Source organism: Amblyomma maculatum, chromosome 7, assembly GCF_055883805.1.
Source record: "Amblyomma maculatum isolate TAMU_Amacu chromosome 7, ASM5588380v1, whole genome shotgun sequence".
NCBI lineage: Eukaryota > Metazoa > Arthropoda > Arachnida > Ixodida > Ixodidae > Amblyomma > Amblyomma maculatum.
The window spans coordinates 84,912,941-84,927,478 of record NC_139350.1 but is presented as its reverse complement, the minus strand read 5'-3'; the positions used below and the strand labels follow the sequence as shown (position 1 = coordinate 84,927,478).

Genomic DNA, 14,538 nt, shown 5'->3' with positions numbered 1-14,538 from the left:
TCACGTTGGCAAGTGTGGACTACAAAATTTTTGCGAAAGTACTATCAAATCGTTTACAGTATGCCATGACGGTTCTCATTGGCCCTCATCAGACGTGTGGCTTGAGGGGACGCTCCATACAAAATAACATACATATTGCACATACAATTCTCGAATCTTGCTCTGGCTCTTATGATCAGCTTGCTCTACTCCAGATTGACCTTGCGAAGGCATTTGATCGTGTCTGGCATTCGTTTCTATTTTCTCTTCTCGAGCGTGCAAATGTTGGATCAACTGTTCTGAAAGGGGTGCAACTTTGTCACGACAACTGTTCCACTCGCTTGATTGTTAACGGTCACCTCTCAGAGCCTGTGCCAATTCGATCATCCGTGAAGCAGGGCTATCCTATGTCACCGCTACTCTTTGCCCTCTACTTAGAGTCACTTTGTTTGAGTGTACTGCAAAACCACAGTATCCGTGGGTATGTTGCCTTCAGTAATGAAGTCAAAGTGCTTGCGTACGCCAACGATTTGGCGCTTTTCTGCACAGACAAACCCAGCATTGACAACATTATAACCACCATAGAGCAGTTTGGCATTGTATCTCGCGCTCAAATGAATGTCTAAAAGTTCGGGTCTGTGGTTCGGTTCATGGGGAGCAATGTCGACTCATTATGCTGAAATTGAATGGTCTCGGGTTCCCCCTAAATACCTTGGAGTTCCCCTTCATGTATTCAAGTTTAGTGGGCGTTACTGGAAAGAGCGGGTCACGGCACTCAAAAGCTATGCTCATACATTTGTTCCGCACCGCCTATCAATTTTTGGCCGAGCACAGGCATGTAACATGTTTCTGGCTACAAAACATTATTATGTTTTACAGGTACTCCATTGCGCGAGGAATTACATCCACAGTTTTCACCGAACGTTTGCGACGTTCATATGGTCGTCCAGGTTTGAGCCTATGCAGCGCGATAACTTATTCAGGCCTGTTTCTGCTGGCGGACTAGGTTTGACACATCTCTATGTCAGACAGTTAGTTTCTCGTTTCTTTTTTTTCCGTAATAGCTCCCATCCAATTACCAGAGCATCCCTGCAAACTAACCTAGTGAACCTTCTTCCAAACTTTGTGGTCTCTTCCAATTTTACCGATCGGCCCTCATTATCTGGTTTTATGAAAGAAGTTTACGATTCAGTGCGTTTTCTGGCAGTTCGTTCTCTTCTGAGTACTTATTCTCTGTTTCACGGAAAAATTTATACCAAGATTTGATATCTATGTTGTTCCCGCCTCCCTTATATCGTTCACTTTATTCCAATTATATGGGGCATGATGTGTTAAAAAGGGTGCGCAAAATGCCGATTTCGGCTTCGTCTAAAACGTTTTTCTTTAAACTTCATGCCGAGGTTTTGCCTGTTTAAGTGTGGCTTCAGAAAAAAAATATTTTCGTTTCTTCTGTTAATTTGCGGGTATGTGACACACCTGAAACCATCGAACACTGTTTTATTACCTGCAACGATGCAATATTATTTTGGGACGTTCTGCAAAGAGCATTGAAGAAAGACTTTATTTTGAATTCCCACAGTGTGCGTTACTTCATAACCATCGAACATTACCACGAACCCTTTGACATGATTTTCCTCCTTGGACTGCACAGCCTGTGGAAAACGCGTATGTCGGACCGGAATGCTGAACCTCTAGTCTCCCCCGCTACTCATTTCGGCCAGATGGTACACCAGCTTAGAGACGCTTACGAAGATAGTGACTATGAACCGGACTGGCTGCCATTGTTGATGTGTTGTCTTTTCTTGCCACCGTTTTAGTGAAGTTGTGCCAAGTCGTATTCTAGTTGTGTGGTGTTGTGTTGTATGTTCCAATTGGACTTTTCGCCTACAGGCTGATTACAATAAAAGTTTATAACTCTACGCTGAAATTAAAAAGCATGTAATAAATACCATGCTGAAAAAAAAAAAAAGCCCGGATAGCTCAGTCGGTAGAGCGTTATGCTTTTAACCCAACGGTTGAGGGCTCGAGCCCCTCTTCGGGCGTTGTCATTTCGTTTTTGTTCTAAGAATTTGTTCCGTCAACAATTCATGTTGATGACTCGCGAGGGCAGCCCGGATAGCTCAGTCGGTAGAGCGGTAGGCTTTTAACCTAACGGTCGAGGGTTCGAGCCCCTCTTCGGGCGTAATCTTTTTTCTGTTCTAAGAATTTGTTCCGTCAACAATTCATGTTGATGACTCGCGAGGGCAGCTTGGATAGCTCAGTCGGTAGAGCGTTAGGCTTTTAACCTAACGGTCGAGGGTTCGAGCCCCTCTTCGGACGTAATCTTTTTTTTCTGTTCTAAGAATTTGTTCCGTCAACAATTCATGTTGATGACTCGCTAGGGCAGCCCGGATAGCTCAGTCGGTAGAGCGTTAGGCTTTTAACCTAACGGTCGAGGGTTCGAGCCCCTCTTCGGGCGTAATCTTTTTTTTTTTCTGTTCTAAGAATTTGTTCCGCAAACAATTCATGTTGATTACTTCCGAGGGCAGCCCGGATAGCTCAGTCGGTAGACATTCTACTTCCGGCCTCCGTAGTGAACGGTCGCAGAATCATGTGCTCCAGCGGAGCAGCGATAGCGGCCATTTCCAGCCGCGGAAACAGGCTTGAGGACATGGATGATAGCGAATATCAGATTATTCTGCCAACTTTGCCAACCGGACGCGTTGTTTTTAACACGCTTTTTTTGCACGGCGATGTGCGAGTCAGGCCATACAGGGTCGAGGATTTCCGCGACGCCCTTGCCAACGCTGGTGCGCTCCCCGACGTTGTGGCGTTGGGGGCGTATCAGATCAACCATGTTTGGGCGGTCACGTTAAGCAGCACAGAAGCAACGAAGAAACTGGCCGCTTTCAAGGAGCTCGAAGTTAAGGGACGCCGTTGCCTCATTATCGATCCCGAGGACCAACAGGTGAAGCTGCGACTTCACTGGATGTTGTACGGTGTGGCAGACGACGACATCCGGACGGCTTTTGCGGCTTTTGGGAAGGTGACCGAGGTGACCCGGGAGAGGTGGAGAGTTCAAGGCGTCAGGGAGAAGGGGTCCACCACGAGGACTGTGCTCCTGAAATTGAAACCCGGCATTAAGGTCGATGACTTGCCTCACCAGCTGCGAGTGGCCGGAGAGCTGGCCCTTGTCGTGGCGCCTGGGCGAGCGATGCAGTGCCTGCGCTGCCGTGGTACCGGTCACGTTCGACGAGAATGTAAGGTGCCGCGTTGTCCAAAGTGTAGACGCTACGGTCATGACGAGGCTGCCTGTGTGCTTTCGTACGCTTCGGCAGCGGGACATGGAACTGCGGAACGGTCGGCGGAGCTCACCATGGACGTGGTCGAGGCGGAGGAGGCGGCGAAGGGTGCCGGAGAGGTGCGAACGCAGACACGGGAGACGGATTCGTCGGTGGACTCGGCAGAAAGCGGCAATGCTGCGAGGGATGTGGGGAGAGCGGACTCTGCACCTGAGCTCCCTAGCAATGAGGAAGGCACGTCACTTGAGCCTTCAAACGGCATGGAACAGGATAATGGGGAGGAGCACTCGGACACCAGCGGTGTTCGTAAGCCAGGCGTCCCAGCCCCAGCCAAGCGATCCCACACACAGTCCGAACCCGAAGGTAACCAGGCGTCAGCCCCCAGCGTCGACGAGCCACCAGCAAAAACGGGGCAATCCCGGCGGTCCACGCTACGTCCGCGGCCAAATATTTCATCAGAGAGACGGGTAGCGGATAAAGTGCCCCCGCTGCCGGGTCAGCCGCTCGCACCGGACGGGGATGGATCAAACGACGGCGTCTAGCAACGCGCTAGACGGGAAAGGTAAGCACCATGCTTTCGGTCTCTTCACCCTTGATGAAAATGGCGCCCGAAACCACCTTAAGAGTAGCCACGTTAAATGTCAGGGGATTGGCAGGCAAAAAGAAGCAGAGCCAGATGCATCGGCTCTTAATTGACCACGATATTGACGTGCTTGCCGTGCAAGAAACTAAGGTTGACGGGGAGGAAGAGACCGGGAGCATGGCGCGACGTTTCACGGCTAGATTTTACGCCATTGTTAGCCACGCAGTTGGGACATCGGCCGGGTGTGTATTGTTTGTCAAAAAGCTGCCTGGTCTGGTTGTAAAGGGCTACTCCTCATGCTCTTCTGGACGGTGTGTAGTGGCTGATTGTGTATACAGCGGTGTTGAGTGGCGCATTATTTGTGTGTACGCTCCTAACTGTGTGGAGGAAAGAACAGTGTTTTTCGAGAATGTTATGCAACAGCTAAGTACGGAAAGGCAGGTAGTATTGCTGGGCGATTTTAACTGTGTACTGAATGCTCGAGACAAAACCAGCACACGCGGATTCAGAGACAAGAGCACTGAAATGTTATGCCAGTTAACAAGCGAATGGAATATGGAGGATGTGGCTGATTGCTTGGAAGGACCGCGTGCCGTTCAGTACACGCACTTCCAAGTTTCTAGCCACGCGCGTCTGGACAGAATTTACGCGTCGCTGGATTTGATTCATTCATGCAATGAATACCGAGTGGTGCCTATGACATTCACGGATCACTGTTTGGTGCAACGCTTATTCAGCACCAAAAAACGAAGCAATGCATTTAGCTGGGAGTTATGGAAATTTAACAATAAATTGCTTAATGATGATGCCTTTAGACGCGTGGTATTGAATGAATTGATTAAAGTGAGGCCAGGGACTTTGCTCGAAATCTGGAAACAGTGGGAGTTGTGCAAGGAACAGATTAAAAGTAAAGCCATTGACAGATCAAGTTGCCTGGTGTACGAGAAGAAAATTACAGAAACCCAGCTTAAGACTTTGCTTGCAAAACTACACGAACAGGAATGTAAGGCACCCGGCAGATGGATAGAGGATATTCGAAAAATAAAAGAACAGATTAACTTGATAGAAGAAGACAGATACCAAGGAGCGTTAGTGCGTGCAAGAGCGGAAAAATTGGCCATGGATGAGACGCCGACAAAAAGATCGTTGGGAAAAGAAAAAGCAAATGCAAGGCGAAATCACGTGGCAGAGGTAGATTGGGCAGGACGCACAGAAACCGATAACGAAGGAATCGCAAAAGCTTTCCGGGAGTATTATGAAGATCTATTTTCGTCCCGAGAGGTTTATTTGGACCGTTTTAAAGAATCCTTTCTTGACGTGATGCCAAAAATTGACGAGGAACAAAAAGAAAGACTGGAGCGGCCAATAAGCGAAAAAGAAGTACAGCAGGCAATAGAAAATTTAAACCCAGGGAAATCACCCGGGCCTGATGGCCTGAGTGCGGCTTTTTATAAAGCGTTCAAGGAACAGCTATCTCCTTTGTTGTGTGCCTTATTTATTGAAGCGTATGAACTGAATGCACTGCCTGCGTCTTTCGGATCGTCGCACACAGTACTTATTCCGAAAACTGACCAACCAGATAAGCTTAGGCAGTTGTCGTCTTACAGGCCCATTGCTCTGACAAACGTTGATTACAAGATTTATATGAAGGTGCTTGCTGGCAGACTACAAACGGTTATATGCGAACTAGTGGGCCCTCACCAAACGTGCGGTATCAAAGGGCGATCTATCTTTCAGAACATTCACAAAGCGAGAAGTGTGCTCGAATGCTGCGATGCAACTCATGCATGTGTTGCGTTACTGCAGTTGGACTTGGAGAAAGCTTTTGATTGTTTGGCGCATACTATTCTTTTCAGTATATTAGACTATGTTAATGTCGGCTCTGTTATTCGAGAGGGAGTGGCTTTGGCGTACCGTAACTGCACTACGAGATTAATTGTCAATAAGTCACTGGGGGCCCCCATCAACGTACGACGTTCAGTGCGCCAAGGTTGCCCCCTCAGCCCTCTTTTGTTCGGCATTTATATTGAAAGTTTGTGTTTAAGCATCCTACAAAACAATGACATTGATGGTTTTCGACTGCAGGAGTCAGAAGTCAAATTGCTGGCTTACGCAGATGACGTTGCGGTATTTTGTGTGAATAAAGAGAGTATAAAGAGGACAGTGGATGTGGTAAAACATTTTAGCAAAGTCACAGGGAGTAAAGTTAACTGGGGTAAGTGCCTGGGATTTTGGCACGGAGAATGGCAGCTGACCCCCGACACTTTCGCTAATGTATCGTGGGTTACAACGCCTGCAAAGTACTTGGGCGTGCCCTTGAAATTTTACAAGGAAAGCGAGCCATACTGGCTAGAGCAGGTCAAAGAAACCCGTGAAAAAGCGGAGAAATGGAAAAGCGCTCAATTATCAATATTTGCAAGAGCCGCAGTTTGCAACCTGTTTTTAATTAGTAAGTTATGGTATGTTATGCAAGTGTTGCATTGCTCCCGTGTAAATGTGCAAAAATTGCATCGAGTTTTTGCGGTGTTTGTTTGGGCCTCGAGTTGGGAGAGGTGCAGTCGGACAAATTTGTTCCGGCAGGTGAAGCATGGGGGGCTTGGTCTGGGTCATTTGTTTGTGCGACAGATTGTCAACAGGTTTATGTTTTTTAGGGATGCCAGCGATCCATTCCTGCGCACAGTGTGTCAACAAAGACTTGGTCGAGCTTTGCCTGATTTCGTAGTTTATACTCAAAGTATGCCGGGTTCTCTTTTTGGATTCTTTAGGGAAATTGTTTTGAGCGCGAAATTCTTAAGCGCACGGTTTTCGAAAGAGTATTTAAGTAATGTTAACAGGAGAACATTATACAAGGATGTTTGTGAAGTGGTCTTCCCGGTGCCCTTGTACCGAGCTTTATACTATGGAGGCACAGGAAGCAATGTATTAAAACGCGTAAAGAAAATGCAAGTTGCTCCGGGAGCTAAAACGTTTTTCTTTATGCTACATACCGGTACTTTGAGTGTAAAATCATTTATGGAGGAAAAGGGTATGTTCCTACCGTGGGGGGCCCAATATCTCATCTGCAAACAGCCAGAGACAATAGATCACGTGTTTTTGCATTGCTGGGAGGGGGTATATTTGTGGGATGTTCTGCAAAGGACAATAAAAAAACAGTTGCCACTTGATTCCCATGGCATTAGGTATTTGCCATTGGATAACCACGATGATATGCCGTTAGACCAGGTTATGTTAATGTGCCTCCACAGTATATGGCGCGCACGAATGGCTGGTTATCACTGCGATCCAGATGCACGGCCAGCCCGCATGTATTTCCGTGAAAGTGTGCAGCGATGGCTCGACGTGCTTAAATCGCAACCATGTGCTCCTGTGTGGCTGTCCTTTGACGGTGCTCAAGGAATTTTAACATGACAATGCCTGCCCCTCAGTGGGTGTTAGGCAACGCTAACTACCTTAGTGTACATATATTATTCCTTTGTTCATGTTGTTTTGAGTTCCAATGCGGTGTATTTGTGTCAAAGCCAGGCAATAAAGAAAAAAAAAAAAAAGATCCCGGGCGGAAAAAAAAAAAAAAGCTCAGTCGGTAGAGCGTTAGGCTTTTAACCTAACGGTCGAGGGTTCGAGCCCCTCTTCGGGCGTAATCTTTTTTTTTTTTTTTCTGTTCTAAGAATTTGTTCCGTCAACAATTCATGTTGATGACTCGCGAGGGCAGCCCGGATAGCTCACTCGGTAGAGCGTTAGGCTTTTAACCTAACGGTCGAGGGTTCGAGCCCCTCTTCGGGTGTAATCTTTTTTTTTTTTCTGTTCTAAGAATTTGTTCCGTCAACAATTCATGTTGATGACTCGCGAGGGCAGCCCGGATAGCTCACTCGGTAGAGCGTTAGGCTTTTAACCTAACGGTCGAGGGTTCGAGCCCCTCTTCGGGTGTAATCTTTTTTTTTCTGTTCTAAGAATTTGTTCCGTCAACAATTCATGTTGATGACTCGCGAGGGTAGCCCGGATAGCTCAGTCGGTAGAGCGTTAGGCTTTTAACCTAACGGTCGAGGGTTCGAGCCCCTCTTCGGGCGTAATCTTTTTTTTTCTGTTCTAAGAATTCGTTCCGTCAACAATTCATGTTGATGACTCGCTAGGGCAGCCCGGATAGCGCAGTAGGATTCTGCTTCCGGCCACGCCAGTGAACGGACGCAGGATGCAGGGCTCCTCAGGAGCGGCTTCAGCGGCCATGTCAGGCAGCGGTAACAGGACTGCTGAACAGGATAGTACTTATCAAGTTGTTTTGCCTGCACTGCCAACAGGTCGGTTTGTTTTGAATACGGTTTTTTTGCATGCCGATATCAGGGCCCGCCCGTACCGGGTGGAAGATTTCCGCGACGCTTTGGCACAGCATTCGCTGATCCCCGATGTTGTTTGGATGGGGGCGTATCGAATGAGCCACGTCTGGGCTGTCACTCTCAAGGATTCTGAAGCGGTGACCAAGCTTGTTAGTGTAGGCGAGTTGTGTGTGAAAAACGGTCTTTGCTTGGTAATTGACCCGGCGAACCAGGATGTGCGGCTGAAACTTCACTGGCTGCTACACAACGTGCCAGACGAGGATGTTCGTGCTGCCTTTGCGCCGTACGGAAAGGTATCCGAAGTTACACGGGAGCGCTGGCGAGTTAAAGGTATGTTAGAAAAGGGCTCAACTACTAGACTCGTCACGCTGAAGCTGAAAGCTGGCATGAAGCTCGACCACCTGCCGCATCAGCTGAATGTTAGCGGTGAACTGGCGCTCGTTATTAGAGAGTTTTAGAATAGGGGACCCCAAGCTTTGGGGCCCCCAAGGAGCTTGGGGCGTCGAAATGCGCATGCGCAGAACGTAAGGCGCGCTTGGGGTCTTGGGTTAACGCTTGGGGCGGCCCCTATTTTTCCAAAATAGCGTTCGCCCCAAGCCGCCGTTGGGTCGCTTGGGTTGCGGCAACATGGCGGCGCTCGGCCAAGCGGCGGCCGCTCGCCTCGGCACACATTCGTCGTCACCGCTCCATGGTGTCACGCGTTCATGGAAAACGAAAGGCCAACGAAGCTTATGCTATGTCTCATGATGCCCGCACAACCAAATTTTAGCGATAAAACGCACTATATTTTCAGATTGCTTCCGGATTTACCGAGCTGTTAGGCTTAGCAAGTTCGCCTCCTTTGGTTGCCATGGGGACCAGACGGCGGAAAGCGCGGAAGGTTCAAATGAGGTTTCCCGGTCTCGGCCTGGATTGACAATTGGCCGATTTCGTCTCGTCTGACGAAAACGGTTTATATAACCTGTAGTCTTAAGATAGTTTTTGCACAATAATAGTACATTTTGATGAATAATATAACGTTGTTTGCTTTTATATATTAAAATGCTTTTCCTTGGCTACCGTCGTGGCGCTGCAATCGACGAACGCAAGCCCGGCTCCGCTGCGTCGGGAAAACCCCTATTCTAAAACTCGCCGCTCGGCTAGCACGTTGCGCTGCCGCGCGCTATTTCCTTGGGGGCCCCAAGCCTTGGGTCCCCCTATTCTAAAGCTCCCACGTTATTGTGCCAGGCAGACTCCCGCTGTACCGAGTACGGGTCACATCCGCAAGGAGTGCCGGGTTCCTCGCTGCGGAACCTGTCGACGCTTCGGGCATGAAGACAGCCAGTGTGCTCTTACAGACGCCCAAATCTTTAACTGGCGTGCGCGAGCGGCGACTTTTCTGTGCGTCAGCGCCCTATGACGGAGCGAATTAGCCTCATCCTGTTTCCAACTTCGCTCCGTCATAGAGCGCTGACGCACAGAAAAGTCGCCGCTCGCGCACGCCAGTTAAATATTTGGGCGCCTGTACCTACGCTAGCATTGCCGGACCTGGGACCAGCGAAGACTCGTAGGAGTTAATAATGGACGAGGTGGATGCGGAGGAGGCTGCTGACATTAGAGGTCAGTCAACAAAACAGGACGCGCCTTCCATGACTGTTTTAACAAAGCATAAGGTGACGGTGCCCAGTCAAGAGAGTGAAACTCGGCAAGCCTTGCAAGATCCGTCACAGGACCATGAAGGCACGTCAAAGGAAGCATCAGAAGATGTAATCAATTTTTCTGACGCTGAGGAGCATCTCAGCACTGAGCCTTCCTGTACTGATGCCATGGAGGTTGGGCCGGAGACAGCAGCCTTTACTGCCGCGAAACGTCCACACGAGGAAAGCGTCGAGGGGACTCAGCTGCCAGGCGGTGTTTGTAGTGAGCCGCCGCCGAAAACTTCGGGCATCCGAAGAGCAACGTTAAGACCGAAGCCGAACTTCTCGGCCGACACGCGGCAGGCGGGGAAACCGCCTCCGTAGGTTTTGTGGTGTCCTGAACGATTTGTGGGTCGGCTGCCTACCGACCAGCGTCAGGAACATTCTGCAACCAAGCGGGGCGTGTGTGAGCAAAAATGACAGACGGTGCTTGGACTTCGTTTGTATGCAGCGCGACGTTCTGCTGGGAGGACAATACATGCACACATATGCCGCTGTTCTTCAGAAGCGGAGGCCACGCAATCATGAAGGTAGGCACCATGCGGGTACGGGCGTCTCTCGCTAATACATGACTCTCAAGCTTAATTCGCCGTTACACGTAGCTACTTTGAATGTCAGAGGGCTGCGAGCGAGAAGGCGACAATGCCAGCTCAGTCGCCTCCTTTTAGATAATGATATAGATGTAGCAGCTGTGCAAGAGTCAAAGATTGAGAGCCAAGAAAGCACTGACCGTATGGTGGCTTCTTTTCAAGCAAACTTTTATGTGTGTGTATGCCACTCTGTTGGTGTATCGGGTGGATGCCTTTTATTTGTACGTAACACGCTGGGAGTACGCGTAGAGTCCGTTTTTGCCTGTCCAAGTGGTCGGCTTTTGGTTACTGATTTTACCTACTGTAATTTATGCTGGCGTGTTGTGTGTGTGTATGCTCCCAATTCAAAATGCGAACGTGAATCGTTTTTTGAGTCTATTGAATTGTGGTTGAAGACTGACAAAATCTTGCTTGTACTTGGCGACTACAACTGTGTGTGCTCAGCTTTGGACCGAGCGGCGAAGTGTAAACCTCGAACAGACAGAAGCTCCGAGTTGTTGAATGCACTTGTGCATGAGTATGGCCTTGAGGATGTTGGCAGTGTGTTCTCCACTGGAAACCAGCCAGAGTTCACGCACTTTCAGCGAGATAGCCATGCTAGATTGGACAGGGTGTATGCCTCGGTTGATCTTGTTTCCCTATGTACTGCATATGAGGTCAAGCCTGTGTCTTTCAGTGATCATTGTCTCGTGAGTGCAGTGTTTGGTAGGAAAGGAAAGATATCTCGCTTTAACTGGCACCTATGGAAACTGAATGCCAAGCTTCTCGCCGATGAAGAGTTCCTTACGGAAGTTAAGACCGAGTTTGAAAATCGTCTTGCTATGCGACCAGTAAGTTTTGCAGCGGAATGGGACAGCTTCAAAGAGTGGGTCAAATTGAAATCCATAGAAAAGAGCAGTAAGGTTCGGCGAAAACAGAAAGAAAAAGAAAGAGAACTGAATGAACAACTCCAGTTTTTTTTGAGCATGGAAAGTTCTTTGCCAGGGCATTTCGCCACTAAAATACGAGAGATAAAAAGTGAGTTGGAAACAATCGACAGTGAAAGATACACAGCGGCTGTTATACGTGCAAGGGCTGAAAAACTTTGGGCTGGAGAAGTACCGACAAAACGAGCGCTAGCAGACGAGAGAAGATACGCCTGTCAGAAAGAAATAAGGAGTATAAGATATGCCGGCCATACCACTGAAGATGCTAAAGATATTCAGCGTGCCGTAACAGAGCACTTCGAAGAACTGCTTAGCGCTAAGCTTGAGACTGTAGGCGGCTTTCGAACAGATTTTCTAAGACTGATGCCTGCACTGGATGACGAAAGTAAAGCGCGCCTAGAAACACCGATAACGTTGCAGGAGATAGTATCTGCAATAGATGACCTGACACCTGGGAAGGCCCCTGGGCCGGATGGTCTAAGCGCCGCATTCTTTAAAACTTTTCAGCAGTATGCGGCTCAGTTTATGCTCTGTGTAATCACTGAAGCTTATGAACGTAATACTGTTCCATTGTCTTTCTCTACATCGCACATTGTTCTAATACCCAAGACAGATGATCCGGAGAAACGACAGTTGGTGGGGTCATATCGACCGATAAGCCTCACCAATCTTGACTATAAGATGTACATGAAAGTTTTAGCAAAAAGACTGCAAAGCGTAATAAAAACATTGGTTGGGCCTCATCAAACGTGCGGCATCAAGGGTCGATCCATTGCCACGAATATACATGTCGCAAGAACCGTATTAGAATGTGTTGATACACTCGGTGGTCAGATAGCCATGATGCAATTAGATTTGGCGAAAGCCTTTGACCGCGTTGCTCACGAAATTCTTTTTTCCATTTTGGAGCATTCTAACCTTGGTGACGTCATAGTGGAGGGTGTTAAAATGGCTTATGCGAACTGCACGACCCGTATTATTGTGAATGGTGAACTGACTGACAGCATCGCAGTACGGTCATCAGTAAGGCAGGGCTGCCCGCTCTCACCCCTGCTTTTTGCACTGTATTTAGAGCCACTTTGCTTGGCTATCATTGATAGCGATCGCATATTAGGATTCAAGCTGCAATCAGCACACGTGAAAATGCTAACGTACGCTGATGACATTGCAGTCTTTTGTGCAACTAGAAAGAGCATCTGTGAAGTCACGGGTGTCGTCCAAACATTTTGTGACCAAACAGGATGCAAGATCAATTCGGAGAAAAGCTCTGGGTTTTGGCACGGTGATTGGGACGTGGCACCTGACTTCTTCTGTAAGCTGCGATGGTCTGCTCTCCCAACACGGTATCTAGGCGTGCCTTTAGAATGTTATCAAGATCCCAACGTGCACTGGATGGAAGAAACATCCAGAGTGAAAGAAAAAGCGGATGCGTGGCAAGGAAGGCAACTGTCAATGTTTTCGCGCGCTTCTATTTGCAATGTTTTTCTTATTTCGAGGCTGTGGTACCTCATAAATGTGTTGTGTATCTCACGAACCTCAATTCAGAAAATGCACCGCGTTTTTGCTGTTTTTATTTGGGCATCCACATGGGAAAAAACCGCCCGGACGAATTTGTTTATTTCTGTTAAAAGGGGCGGGCTTGGCCTTGCACATCTGTTCTTGCGTCAGGTGGTTTCGCGATTTCTATTCCTCCGTGATCAAAAAGATACCTTTCTAAGAACTGTGATGCAAGTGCGATTGCAGAGGCTGCTCCCTGAATGGATTGTGTCATGTGAAAACATGCCTGGTACTGTGACTGGCTACCTGCGCGAGGTTGTTTTTTCGTGCAAGTTGCTGGAAGTGCGGTTTTCTTTTGATTACCTTTACAATGTTCCCAGAAAAAAAACTGTATAAAGATCTCATTGACTTGATGCTGCCGGTGCCTTTTTACCAGGCATTACACTGTGGAGGCCCAGGGCAGGACGTTTTGAAAAGAGTTAAGAAGATGCCCGTGAGGCCATCTGCTAAAACGTTCCTTTTCAAACTTCACTCTAATACGCTCCCTGTTAAAACCTGGCTGAATGAAAAAGGTATCTTCGTCCCATGGACAACAAATTGCCTGTTGTGCAAAAAACCGGAAGCAATTGAACACGTTTTCTTAGTGTTGGGATGCTGTTTTTCTATGGGACGTCCTCCAAAGGACAATTAAAAAGGAACTTCCCCTAACTCCGTACGGTATCAGATTCCTACCAGTGCAGAACGATGATGCACCTTATGATTTAATTATGCTTCTTGGCCTCCATAGTTTGTGGAAAACACGAATGCAGGTGCGTCATGCAGATATAGATACACGATCTGCGCGCGAAAACTTTATTGAAAGTGCTGTGTATATACGCGAAACTTTCAGGATGCAGCAGGATCCGCCACAATGGCATTTTCTGTTTGACGAGTTGGTGCACTTGAAAAGATTTTAGCCGCGTACGCGTTAGCTCAAGTGTAGTTGACGTGTTTTGTCATTTGTATTTTTGTTTTGTGTTTCACGGCAATAAAGAAAAAAAAAAACCCGGACAGCTCAGTCGGTAGAGCGTTGGGCTTTTAACCTAACGCTCGTGGGTTCGAGCCTCTCTTCGGGCGTAGTCTTTTTTGCTTCTGTTCTAAGAATTTGTTCCATCAACAATTCTTGTTGATTACTTCCGAGGGCAGCCCGGATAGCTCAGTCGGTAGAGCGTTAGGCTTTTAACCTAACGGTCGAGGTTTCGAGCCCCTCTTCGGGCGTAGTCTTTTGTGCTTCTGTTCTAAGAATTTGTTCCGTCAGCAATTCATGTTGATGACTCGCGAAGGCAGCACGGATAGCTCAGTCGGGATTCTACTTCCGGCCACCGGCGTGTACGGACGCAGAATCATGAGCTCCGGCGGAGCGGCGATTGCGGCCCAGGCTGGCCGCGGTAACAGGCTTGACGAAAACGATGATAAGGGATATCAGATGATTTTGCCGCATCTGCCCACCGGACTTGTTGTTTTCAACAGTTTTTTTGCACGGCGACGTACGAGTGCGACCCTTCAGGGTTGAAGATTTCCGGGACGCCCTGGCCAAGATTGGTACGCTCCCAGACGTGGTGGCCTTGGGGGCTTACCAAATAAACCATGTCTGGGCGGTGACCTTGAGCAGCACCGAAGCAACCAAGCGGGTGCTAGC

At 48.2% G+C, this 14,538-nt stretch overlaps 1 protein-coding gene and 8 non-coding genes across 9 annotated transcripts in view; 8 read left to right on the top strand and 1 right to left on the bottom strand.

Moving 5' to 3' along the window:
* The window catches only part of LOC146183783 (Golgi-associated plant pathogenesis-related protein 1-like), a 315,211-nt gene that overhangs the window by 68,233 nt on the left and 232,440 nt on the right, over positions 1 to 14,538 (bottom strand). The window lies entirely within an intron of this gene.
* Positions 1,949 to 2,021, top strand: TRNAK-UUU (transfer RNA lysine (anticodon UUU)). Its single transcript has one exon. It is a non-coding gene; the product is annotated as a tRNA-Lys (tRNA).
* Positions 2,089 to 2,161, top strand: TRNAK-UUU (transfer RNA lysine (anticodon UUU)). Its single transcript has one exon. It is a non-coding gene; the product is annotated as a tRNA-Lys (tRNA).
* On the top strand, positions 2,226 to 2,298 carry TRNAK-UUU (transfer RNA lysine (anticodon UUU)). Its single transcript has one exon. It is a non-coding gene; the product is annotated as a tRNA-Lys (tRNA).
* On the top strand, positions 2,365 to 2,437 carry TRNAK-UUU (transfer RNA lysine (anticodon UUU)). Its single transcript has one exon. It is a non-coding gene; the product is annotated as a tRNA-Lys (tRNA).
* On the top strand, positions 7,552 to 7,624 carry TRNAK-UUU (transfer RNA lysine (anticodon UUU)). Its single transcript has one exon. It is a non-coding gene; the product is annotated as a tRNA-Lys (tRNA).
* On the top strand, positions 7,695 to 7,767 carry TRNAK-UUU (transfer RNA lysine (anticodon UUU)). The gene has a single exon. It is a non-coding gene; the product is annotated as a tRNA-Lys (tRNA).
* TRNAK-UUU (transfer RNA lysine (anticodon UUU)) lies at positions 7,835 to 7,907 on the top strand. Its single transcript has one exon. It is a non-coding gene; the product is annotated as a tRNA-Lys (tRNA).
* Positions 14,045 to 14,117, top strand: TRNAK-UUU (transfer RNA lysine (anticodon UUU)). Its single transcript has one exon. It is a non-coding gene; the product is annotated as a tRNA-Lys (tRNA).